Source organism: Scyliorhinus torazame, chromosome 5, assembly GCF_047496885.1.
Source record: "Scyliorhinus torazame isolate Kashiwa2021f chromosome 5, sScyTor2.1, whole genome shotgun sequence".
NCBI classification, from domain to species: Eukaryota; Metazoa; Chordata; class Chondrichthyes; order Carcharhiniformes; family Scyliorhinidae; genus Scyliorhinus; species Scyliorhinus torazame.
The window spans coordinates 82354535-82366141 of record NC_092711.1 but is presented as its reverse complement, the minus strand read 5'-3'; the positions used below and the strand labels follow the sequence as shown (position 1 = coordinate 82366141).

The 11607-nt window shown below is 46.0% G+C and overlaps 6 non-coding genes across 6 annotated transcripts; 5 read left to right on the top strand and 1 right to left on the bottom strand.

Annotated features, from left to right (window-relative positions):
• The first annotated feature begins 228 nt into the window (after positions 1-228).
• trnav-uac (transfer RNA valine (anticodon UAC)) lies at positions 229-301 on the top strand. Its single transcript has one exon. It is a non-coding gene; the product is annotated as a tRNA-Val (tRNA).
• Positions 302-1984: 1683 nt separating this feature from the next.
• trnap-ugg (transfer RNA proline (anticodon UGG)) lies at positions 1985-2074 on the bottom strand. The gene is given in 2 exon segments: positions 1985-2020; positions 2039-2074. It is a non-coding gene; the product is annotated as a tRNA-Pro (tRNA).
• A 1143-nt stretch (positions 2075-3217) lies between these two features.
• Positions 3218-3290, top strand: trnav-uac (transfer RNA valine (anticodon UAC)). The gene has a single exon. It is a non-coding gene; the product is annotated as a tRNA-Val (tRNA).
• Positions 3291-6205: 2915 nt separating this feature from the next.
• trnav-uac (transfer RNA valine (anticodon UAC)) lies at positions 6206-6278 on the top strand. The gene has a single exon. It is a non-coding gene; the product is annotated as a tRNA-Val (tRNA).
• Positions 6279-7078: 800 nt separating this feature from the next.
• On the top strand, positions 7079-7151 carry trnav-uac (transfer RNA valine (anticodon UAC)). Its single transcript has one exon. It is a non-coding gene; the product is annotated as a tRNA-Val (tRNA).
• Positions 7152-10087: 2936 nt separating this feature from the next.
• On the top strand, positions 10088-10160 carry trnav-uac (transfer RNA valine (anticodon UAC)). The gene has a single exon. It is a non-coding gene; the product is annotated as a tRNA-Val (tRNA).
• The last annotated feature ends 1447 nt before the right edge of the window (positions 10161-11607 follow it).

Here is an 11607-nt window from a genome sequence, read left to right as displayed (position 1 = left end):
CGAGACCACAGGGCACAAATTTAAGACCGAGCTAAGCAAAATAGAACTTATGTTCAGTTCGATATAATTTCTACATCTCATGGTTTTATATGTTGAAACAACTGTTTTTTTTTAACAAACAGCTGTCGTCTTGTAACAAGTGGCCTGGCCTGGCCTCTCAGCCTCGCCATGCGAATCGGCAGCAACACAGTGAGGTTGAACATTGTACACGTCCACTGATTGCCAACTGTTTCTGTGGTGTAGTGGTTATCACATTCGCCTTACACGCGAAAGGTCCCCGGTTCGAAACCGGGCAGAAACATCTCATACTTCCAGTTTAGTCTGTTGCAGACTATCTCGTAACTGGTTCTCATCAACGAGCAACAGCCAAATGCATGCACTCGAATGGGCCTATGGCGCAATGGATAACGCGCCTGACTACGAATCAGGAGATTCCAGGTTTGACTGCTGGCTCGCACTTCTGAGTTTTATGCGAAGTCTTACAACACCAGGTTAAAGTCCAACAGGTTTGTTTCGATGTCACAGCTCCTTCCTCAGGTGAAGAATGTCTGAATTTTGGCCTGCGCTTTAACTCAGTGGGTGGGACAGCTGATTCTTGATGCTGCGCAAAGTGAGCAGGACATCTTCAATTCTCGTATCTGTTGTGGTTATTTCCGAAAGCCCTGCCTTCTCAATTTAACTTCCACTTCAAGCAAAACATAACTTATCTTCAGGTCAGTAAAGTTCCATTCCTGATTGTTTTACAAGTTGAGACATCGGTTTTAAAGAAACGGCTGTCTTCTTGTAATAAGTGACATGGCCTCTCAGCCAAACCATGAGAAGAGGCGGCAACACAGTGAGGTTGAATATTGCACAAGTCCATTGATTACTGCACCGCCAGCGGTTTCGGTAGTGTAGTGGTTAGCACATTCCCCTAACATGCGAATGGTCCCCGGGTCCATACCGGGTAGAAACATCAAGTGCTTCTCATGTTGTGTGAGGAATGTTTGCACCAAGTAATTTTGTTCCCCGATCTCGTATGTTCGAGGATTATGAGGTTTAGTCTCTCATGAGCCACTAAAATAAATTCCACATTAAGTCACAAGTACTGAATTTTCGACAGGCAATGTGAAGAAATGGATCTTCCTATTTTGGATATTCGGAGCTAGTACAACAGAATTTCATGCATTTACAAATGCAGATGATCATACTTATTCACCATCTCAAACATGTCTAAATGAACGACAAATGCAACTTACTGCGGATGCTTCATTCTGAAACAAAAACAGAAAATACTGGACAATCTCAGCAGGTCTGACGGGCTCTGTGGAACGAGATGTCGTTCCGGGTCTGGGTGACTCTTTGTCAAAGCTGAAGAACTGGAAATGGGGTCAGATTCAGCCTATTGTGGATGGGCGGAGGGTGGGGTGCCCTATTGGGCCTCGATAGAGTGGTCAACATTAGGTGGAAAATGACGACAATGTCTCGGACAGAAAGAAAAAGGGAATGTAAATGTGGCTAATCAAGGATAACAAAGGTGCTGATAGTGGCGCCTCAAGAGATCAGAATGTGTTAATAGCAGAACAAAGTAAGCAGGATGTCACAGAACAATTGGCGACAGGGATCAGATTGCTCAAGTAGGATGGTATGGGCTGGGGGGAGGGGGGAATGCTGAGGGCAAAACATATCAATGGAAGGAATGAAAATAAGTTGATGGAAACAGATGGTGGAGGGGGAAGAGAGATTACACAGTCTGATGTTGTTAAACTGAATAAAATGAAACAGACAGAGAGCTGCCTGAATCCACCGGAATTAGTCAATAGAGGTAAGTGAATGTCTAATCACAGACAAGCTTTTAGAAATTGTCCCGATTGTCTCGGGAACGTGTTGGTTCCCTGCTGTGTGAGCTCAGCTTCTCAAAGGAAACCCAATGTCAATGAATCCCACCGAATGTGCCGCAAAGAAATGAAGAAAATATCGCTTGACCAACAGAAAACCTTGCAAAGGGCTCGTCCGGGATTTGAACCCGGGACCTCTCGCAAGATTCGAAACCGACACACCCAAAGTGAGAATCATACCCCTAGACCAACGAGCCGCGGGAAAGTAACTTATACATGCTGTTATTGCCATCGAAAATCGATCTAACATCTGCGGAAAATACTGGAACAACTCAGCGACTCAGGCGGGATTTGTCGACAGGACAACAAAGCTCGTCTTTCACCATCACCTTTCATTAAAACCGGGACCGGTGAGAAATGTCGGACGTTTTAACCAAGTGAAATCCCGGAGGGAGCAAACAGAACAACAGGAAAGGGCTCTGACAGGGTGCAGGTCAGGAGAGATTAAATGAGGGTTCCCTGGCCACAGAGTGAGGTTAGCATCGAATGAGAGAATAATTACACCACAGTATGAGGCCATTCCAGCCGCTGTGTCTGTGCCAGCTCTCAACAACTACCGCCCGGATACAAAGAACAAGTGGAAACAAGATTCAAACCCAAATCAGCGATGGAAGAACACACAGAATGGGGGAAGCATTTACAGGGTGAGACTGTTGCACACACTCTGAGTGTGAAAGCTGTAAAGTGCCCAGTGGAAAGATGCGCTGCTGTTCCTCGAGTGTTTGTTGAGCTTCTTTGGAACATTTCAGGAGACCGAGGTCCGGGAGGTCAGCGTTAAGATGCAGCTCTCCAGTCAGTTCAATTCTCCACTTTGGCTCTGTCGATTAGATGGGTCACGTTCCTGTGAAGTTAACGCAGATCTGGAGCATCAATTCTATCCAACCGCGCTCCAGCTCAGACACTGTCTCCCTCGAGCATCATCTGTGGGGAGAGAAACGACGTAAACATCCCGAGTCCTGAGAAACCTTTTTCAGAGTGGGCCAATGCAAACCAACCCCGCCGTCAGCGTCGCAAACAATTCATAATGTCTGACCTGGAGTAAAGGGCTTGTCCTGGATTTAAACCCACGACCGCTCGCATTGATTAAAAATCCGTAAACGAGAACCAGACCTCGAGACCACAGGGCACAAATTTAAGACCGAGCTAAGCAAAATAGAACTTATGTTCAGTTCGATATAATTTCTACATCTCATGGTTTTATATGTTGAAACAACTGTTTTTTTTTAACAAACAGCTGTCGTCTTGTAACAAGTGGCCTGGCCTGGCCTCTCAGCCTCACCATGCGAATCTGCAGCAACACAGTGAGGTTGAACATTGTACACGTCCACTGATTGCCAACTGTTTCTGTGGTGTAGTGGTTATCACATTCGCCTTACACGCGAAAGGTCCCCGGTTCGAAACAGGGCAGAAACATCTCATACTTCCAGTTTAGTCTGTTGCAGACTATCTCGTAACTGGTTCTCATCAACGAGCAACAGCCAAATGCATGCACTCGAATGGGCCTATGGCGCAATGGATAACGCGCCTGACTACGAATCAGGAGATTCCAGGTTTGACTGCTGGCTCGCACTTCTGAGTTTCGTGCGAAGTCTTACAACACCAGGTTAAAGTCCAACAGGTTTGTTTCGATGTCACTCGCTTTCGGAGCGCTGCTCCTTCCTCAGGTGAAGAATGTCTGAATTTTGGCCTGCGCTTTAACTCAGTGGGTAACAGCTGATTCTTGATGCTGCGCAAAGTGAGCAGGACATCTTCAATTCTCGTATCGGTTGTGGTTATTTACGAAAGCCCTGCCTTCTCAATTTAACTTCCACTTCAAGCAAAACATAACTTATCTTCAGGTCAGTAAAGTTCCATTCCTGATTGTTTTATAAGTTGAGACATCGGTTTTAAAGAAACGGCTGTCTTCTTGACATGGCCTCTCAGCCAAACCATGAGAAGAGGCGGCAACACAGTGAGGTTGAACATTGCACAAGTCCATTGATTACTGCACCGCCAGCGGTTTCGGTAGTGTAGTGGTTAGCACATTCCCCTAACATGCGAAAGGTCCCCGGGTCCACACCGGTTAGAAACATCAAGTGCTTCTCATGTTGTGTGAGGAATGTTTGCACAAAGTAATTTTGTTCCCCGATCTCGTATGTTCGAGGATTATGAGGTTTAGTCTCTCATGAGCCACGAAAATAAATTCCACATTAAGTCACAAGTACTGAATTTTCGACAGGCAATGAGAAGAAAAGGATCTTCCTATTTTGGATATTCGGAGCTAGTACAACAGAATTTCATGCATTTACAAATGCAGATGAACATACTTATTCACCATCTCAAACATGTCTAAGTGAACGACAAATGCAACTTACTGCGGATGCTTCATTCTGAAACAAAAACAGAAAATACTGGACAATCTCAGCAGGTCTGACGGGCTCTGTGGAGCGAGATGGCAGCTGTCGTTCCGGGTCTGGGTGACTCTTTGTCAAAGCTGGAGAACTGGAAATTGGGTCAGATTCAGCCTATTGTGGATGGGCGGGGGGTGGGGTGCCCTATTGGGCCTCGATAGAGTGGTCAACAATAGGTGGAAAATGACGACAATGTCTCGGTCAGAAAGAAACAGGGAATGTAAATGTGGCTAATCAAGGCTAACAAAGGTGCTAATAGTGGCGCCTCAAGAGATCAGAATGTGTTAATAGCAGAACAAAGTAAGCAGTGTGTCAGAGAACAATTCGCGACAGGGATCAGATTGCTCATATAGGATGGTATGGGCTGGGGGAGGGGGGCAATGCTGAGGGTAAAACATATCAATGGAAGGAATGAAAATAAGTTGATGGAAACAGGTGTGAAGGGGGAAGAGAGATTACACAGTCTGATTTTGTTGAACTGAATAAAATGAAACAGACAGAGAGCTGCCTGAATCCACTGGAATTAGTCAATAGAGGTAAGTGAATGTCTAATCACAGACAAGCTTTTAGAAAATGTCTCGGGAACGTGTTGGTTCCCTGCTGTGTGAGCTGAGCTTCTCAAAGGAAACCCAATGTGAATGAATCCCGCCGAATGCGCCGCAAAGAAATGAAGAAAACATATCGCTTTGCCAACAGAAAACCTTATCAAAGGGCTCGTCCGGGATTTAAACCCGGGATCTCGCGCAACTTTCGAAACCGACACACCCAAAGCGAGAATCATACCCCTAGATCAACGAGCCCTGGGAAAGTAACAGAAGCACGCTGTTATTGCCATCGAAAGTCGATGTAACATCTGCGGAAAATACTGGAACAACTCAGCGAGTCAGGCGGGATTTGTCGACAGGACAACAAAGCTCGTCTTTCACCATCACCTTTCATTAAAACCGGGGCCGGTGAGAAATGTCGGACGTTTTAACTAAGTGAAATCCCGGAGGGAGCAAACAGAACAACAGGAAAGGGCTCTGACAGGGTGCAGGTCAGGAGAGATTAAATGAGGGTTCCCTGGCCACAGAGTGAGGTTAGCATCGAATGAGAGAATAATTACACCACAGTATGAGGCCATTCCAGCCGCTGTGTCTGTGCCAGCTCTCAACAACTACCGCCCGAATACAAAGAACAAGTGGAAACAAGATTCAAACCCAAATCTGCGATGGAAGAACACACAGAATAGGGGCAGCATTTACAGTGTGAGACTGTTGCACACACTATGAGTGTGAAAGCTGTATTGAGCCCAGTGGAAAGATGCGCTGCTGCTCCTCGAGTGTTTGTTGAGCTTCTTTGGAACATTTCAGGAGGCCGAGGTCCGGGAGGTCAGCGTTAAGATGCAGCTCTCCAGTCAGTTCAATTCTCCACTTTGGCTCTGTGGATTAGATAGGTCACGTCCCTGTGAAGTTAACGCAGATCTGGAGCATCAATTCTATCCAAACGCACTCCAGCTCAGACATTGTCTCCCTCGAGCATCATCTGTGGGGAGAGAAACGACGTAAACATCCCGAGTCCTGAGAAACCTTTTTCAGAGTGGGCCAATGTAAATCATCCCCGCCGTCAGCATCGCAAACAATTCATAATGTCTGACCTGGAGTAAAGGGCTTGTCCTGGATTTAAACCCAAGACCGCTCGCATTGATTAAAAATCCGTAAACGAGAACCATACCTCGAGACCACAGGGCACAAATTTAAGACCGAGCTAAGCAAAATAGAACTTATGTTCAGTTCGATATAATTTCTACATCTCATGGTTTTATATGTTGAAACATCTGTTTTTTTTTAATAAACAGCTGTCGTCTTGTAACAAGTGGCCTGGCCTCTCAGCCTCGCCATGCGAATCGGCAGCAAAACAGTGAGGTTGTACATTGTACACGTCCGCTGATTGCCAATTGTTTTTGTGGTGCAGTGGTTACCACATTCGCCTTACACGCGAAAAGTCCCCGGTTCGAAACCGGGCAGAAACATCTCATACTTCCAGTTTAGTCTGTTGCAGACTATCTCGGAACTGGTCCTCATCAACGAGGAACAGCCAATTGCATGCACTCGAATGGGCCTATGGCGCAATGGATAACGCGCCTGACTACGAATCAGGAGATTCCAGTTTCGACTCCTGGCTGGCTCGGACTTCTGAATTTTGGCCTGCGCTTTAACTCAGTGAGTGGGACAGCTGATTCTTGATGCAGAGCAAAGTGAGCAGGACATCTCACTTGCAGCTCTCCACGTCAGGTCAATTCTCCACTTTGGCTCTGTGGATCAGATGGGTCACGTTCCTGTGAAGTTAACGCAGATCTGGAGCATCAATTCTATCCAACCGCACTCCAGCTCAGACACTGCCTCCCTCGAGCATCATCTGTGGGGAGAGAAACGACGTAAACATCCCGAGTCCTGAGAAACCTTTTTCAGAGTGGGCCAATGTAAATCATCCCCGCCGTCAGCGTCGCAAACAATTCATAATGTCTGACCTGGAGTAAAGGGCCTGTCCTGGATTTAAACCCACGACCGCTCGCATTGATTAAAAATCCGTAAACGAGAACCAGACCTCGAGACCACAGGGCACAAATTTAAGACCGAGCTAAGCAAAATAGAACTTATGTTCAGTTCGATATAATTTCTACATCTCATGGTTTTATATGTTGAAACAACTGTTTTTTTTTAATAAACAGCTGTCGTCTTGTAACAAGTGGCCTGGCCTCTCAGCCTCGCCATGCGAATCGGCAGCAACACAGTGAGGTTGAACATTGTACACGTCCACTGATTGCCAACTGTTTCTGTAGTGTCGTGGTTATCACATTCGCCTTACACGCGAAAAGTCCCCGGTTCGAAACCGGGCAGAAACATCTCATACTTCCAGTTTAGTCTGTTGCAGACTATCTCGTAACTGGTTCTCATCAACGAGCAACAGCCAAATGCATGCACTCGAATGGGCCTATGGCGCAATGGATAACGCGCCTGGCTACGAATCAGGAGATTCCAGTTTTGACTGCTGGCTCGCACTTCTGAGTTTTGTGCGAAGTCTTACAACACCAGGTTAAAGTCCAACAGGTTTGTTTCGATGTCACTAGCTTTCGGAGCGCTGCTCCTTCCTCAGGTGAAGAATGTCTGAATTTTGGCCTGCGCTTTAACTCAGTGGGTGGGACAGCTGATTCTTGATGCTGCGCAAAGTGAGCAGGACATCTTCAATTCTCGTATCGGTTGTGGTTATTTACGAAAGCCCTGCCTTCTCAATTTAACTTCCACTTCAAGCAAAACATAACTTATCTTCAGGTCAGTAAAGTTCCATTCCTGATTGTTTTATAAGTTGAGACATCGGTTTTAAAGAAACGGCTGTCTTCTTGTAATAAGTGACATGGCCTCTCAGCCAAACCATGAGAAGAGGCGGCAACACAGTGAGGTTGAACATTGCACAAGTCCAATGATTACTGCACCGCCAGCGGTTTCGGTAGTGTAGTGGTTAGCACATTCCCCTAACATGCGAAAGGTCCCCGGGCCCACACCGGTTAGAAACATCAAGTGCTTCTCATGTTGTGTGAGGAATGTTTGCACAAAGTAATTTTGTTCCCCGATCTCGTATGTTCGAGGATTATGAGGTTTAGTCTCTCATGAGCCACTAAAATAAATTCCACATTAAGTCACAAGTACTGAATTTTCGACAGGCAATGAGAAGAAAAGGATCTTCCTATTTTGGATATTCGGAGCTAGTACAACAGAATTTCATGCATTTACAAATGCAGATGATCATACTTATTCACCATCTCAAACATGTCTAAATGAACGACAAATGCAACTTACTGCGGATGCTTCATTCTGAAACAAAAACAGAAAATACTGGACAATCTCAGCAGGTCTGACAGGCTCTGTGGAACGAGATGTCGTTCCGGGTCTGGGTGACTCTTTGTCAAAGCTGGAGAACTGGAAATGGGGTCAGATTCAGCCTATTGTGGATGGGCGGGGGGTGGGGTGCCCTATTGGGCCTCGATAGAGTGGTCAACATTAGGTGGAAAATGACGACAATGTCTCGGATAGAAAGAAAAAGGGAATGTAAATGTGGCTAATCAAGGATAACAAAGGTGCTGATAGTGGCGCCTCAAGAGATCAGAATGTGTTAATAGCAGAACAAAGTAAGCAGGATGTCACAGAACAATTGGCGACAGGGATCAGATTGCTCAAGTAGGATGGTATGGGCTGGGGGGAGGGGGGAATGCTGAGGGCAAAACATATCAATGGAAGGAATGAAAATAAGTTGATGGAAACAGATGGTGGAGGGGGAAGAGAGATTACACAGTCTGATGTTGTTGAACTGAATAAAATGAAACAGACAGAGAGCTGCCTGAATCCACCGGAATTAGTCAATAGAGGTAAGTGAATGTCTAATCACAGACAAGCTTTTAGAAATTGTCCCGATTGTCTCGGGAACGTGTTGGTTCCCTGCTGTGTGAGCTCAGCTTCTCAAAGGAAACGCAATGTCAATGAATCCCGCCGAATGTGCCGCAATAAATGAAGAAAATATCGCTTGACCAACAGAAAACCTTGCAAAGGGCTCGTCCGGGATTTGAACCCGGGACTTTTCGCAAGTTTCGAAACCGACACACCCAAAGCGAGAATCATACCCCTAGACCAACGAGCCGCGGGAAAGTAACTTATACATGCTGTTATTGCCATCGAAAATCGATCTAACATCTGCGGAAAATACTGGAACAACTCAGCGACTCAGGCGGGATTTGTCGACAGGACAACAAAGCTCGTCTTTCACCATCACCTTTCATTAAAACCGGGACCGGTGAGAAATGTCGGACGTTTTAACCAAGTGAAATCCCGGAGGGAGCAAACAGAACAACAGGAAAGGGCTCTGATAGGGTGCAAGTCAGGAGAGATTAAATGAGAAAAGGCCTAGGGTTCCCTCGCCACAGAGTGAGGTTAGCATCGAATGAGAGAATAATTACACCACAGTATGAGGCCATTCCAGCCGCTGTGTCTGTGCCAGCTCTCAACAACTACCGCCCGGATACAAAGAACAAGTGGAAACAAGATTCAAACCCAAATCAGCGATGGAAGAACACACAGAATGGGGGAAGCATTTACAGGGTGAGACTGTTGCACACACTCTGAGTGTGAAAGCTGTAAAGTGCCCAGTGGAAAGATGCGCTGCTGTTCCTCGAGTGTTTGTTGAGCTTCTTTGGAACATTTCAGGAGACCGAGGTCCGGGAGGTCAGCGTTAAGATGCAGCTCTCCAGTCAGTTCAATTCTCCACTTTGGCTCTGTGGATTAGATGGGTCACGTTCCTGTGAAGTTAACGCAGATCTGGAGCATCAATTCTATCCAACCGCGCTCCAGCTCAGACACTGTCTCCCTCGAGCATCATCTGTGGGGAGAGAAACGACGTAAACATCCCGAGTCCTGAGAAACCTTTTTCAGAGTGGGCCAATGCAAACCAACCCCGCCGTCAGCGTCGCAAACAATTCATAATGTCTGACCTGGAGTAAAGGGCTTGTCCTGGATTTAAACCCAAGACCGCTCGCATTGGTTAAAAATCCGTAAACGAGAACCATACCTCGAGACCACAGGGCACAAATTTAAGACCGAGCTAAGCAAAATAGAACTTATGTTCAGTTCGATATAATTTCTACATCTCATGGTTTTATATGTTGAAACAACTGTTTTTTTTAAATAAACAGCCGTCGTCTTGTAACAAGTGGCCTGGCCTCTCAGGCTCACCATGCGAATCTGCAGCAACACAGTGAGGTTGAACATTGTACACGTCCACTAATTGCCAACTGTTTCTGTGGTGTAGTGGTTATCACATTCGCCTTACACGCGAAAGGTCCCCGGTTCGAAACCGGGCAGAAACATCTCATACTTCCAGTTTAGTCTGTTGCAGACTATCTCGTAACTGGTTCTCATCAACGAGCAACAGCCAAATGCATGCACTCGAATGGGCCTATGGCGCAATGGATAACGCGCCTGACTACGAATGAGGAGATTCCAGGTTTGACTGCTGGCTCGCACTTCTGAGTTTTGTGCGAAGTCTTACAACACCAGGTTAAAGTCCAACAGGTTTGTTTCGATGTCACTCGCTTTCGGAGCGCTGCTCCTTCCTCAGGTGAAGAATGTCTGAATTTTGGCCTGCGCTTTAACTCAGTGGGTAACAGCTGATGCTGTTCTTGATGCTGCGCAAAGTGAGCAGGACATCTTCAATTCTCGTATCGGTTGTGGTTATTTACGAAAGCCCTGCCTTCTCAATTTAACTTCCACTTCAAGCAAAACATAACTTATCTTCAGGTCAGTAAAGTTCCATTCCTGATTGTTTTATAAGTTGAGACATCGGTTTTAAAGAAACGGCTGTCTTCTTGACATGGCCTCTCAGCCAAACCATGAGAAGAGGCGGCAACACAGTGAGGTTGAACATTGCACAAGTCCATTGATTACTGCACCGCCAGCGGTTTCGGTAGTGTAGTGGTTAGCACATTCCCCTAACATGCGAAAGGTCCCCGGGCCCACACCGGTTAGAAACATCAAGTGCTTCTCATGTTGTGTGAGGAATGTTTGCACAAAGTAATTTTGTTCCCCGATCTCGTATGTTCGAGGATTATGAGGTTTAGTCTCTCATGAGCCACGAAAATAAATTCCACATTAAGTCACAAGTACTGAATTTTCGACAGGCAATGAGAAGAAAAGGATCTTCCTATTTTGGATATTCGGAGCTAGTACAACAGAATTTCATGCATTTACAAATGCAGATGAACATACTTATTCACCATCTCAAACATGTCTAAGTGAACGACAAATGCAACTTACTGCGGATGCTTCATTCTGAAACAAAAACAGAAAATACTGGACAATCTCAGCAGGTCTGACGGGCTCTGTGGAGCGAGATGGCAGCTGTCGTTCCGGGTCTGGGTGACTCTTTGTCAAAGCTGGAGAACTGGAAATTGGATCAGATTGGGCCTATTGTGGATGGGCGGGGGGTGGGGTGCCCTATTGGGCCTCGATAGAGTGGTCAACAATAGGTGGAAAATGACGACAATGTCTCGGACAGAAAGAAACAGGGAATGTAAATGTGGCTAATCAAGGCTAACAAAGGTGCTAATAGTGGCGCCTCAAGAGATCAGAATGTGTTAATAGCAGAACAAAGTAAGCAGTGTGTCAGAGAACAATTCGCGACAGGGATCAGATTGCTCATATAGGATGGTATGGGCTGGGGGAGGGGGGCAATGCTGAGGGTAAAACATATCAATGGAAGGAATGAAAATAAGTTGATGGAAACAGGTGTGAAGGGGGAAGAGAGATTACACAGTC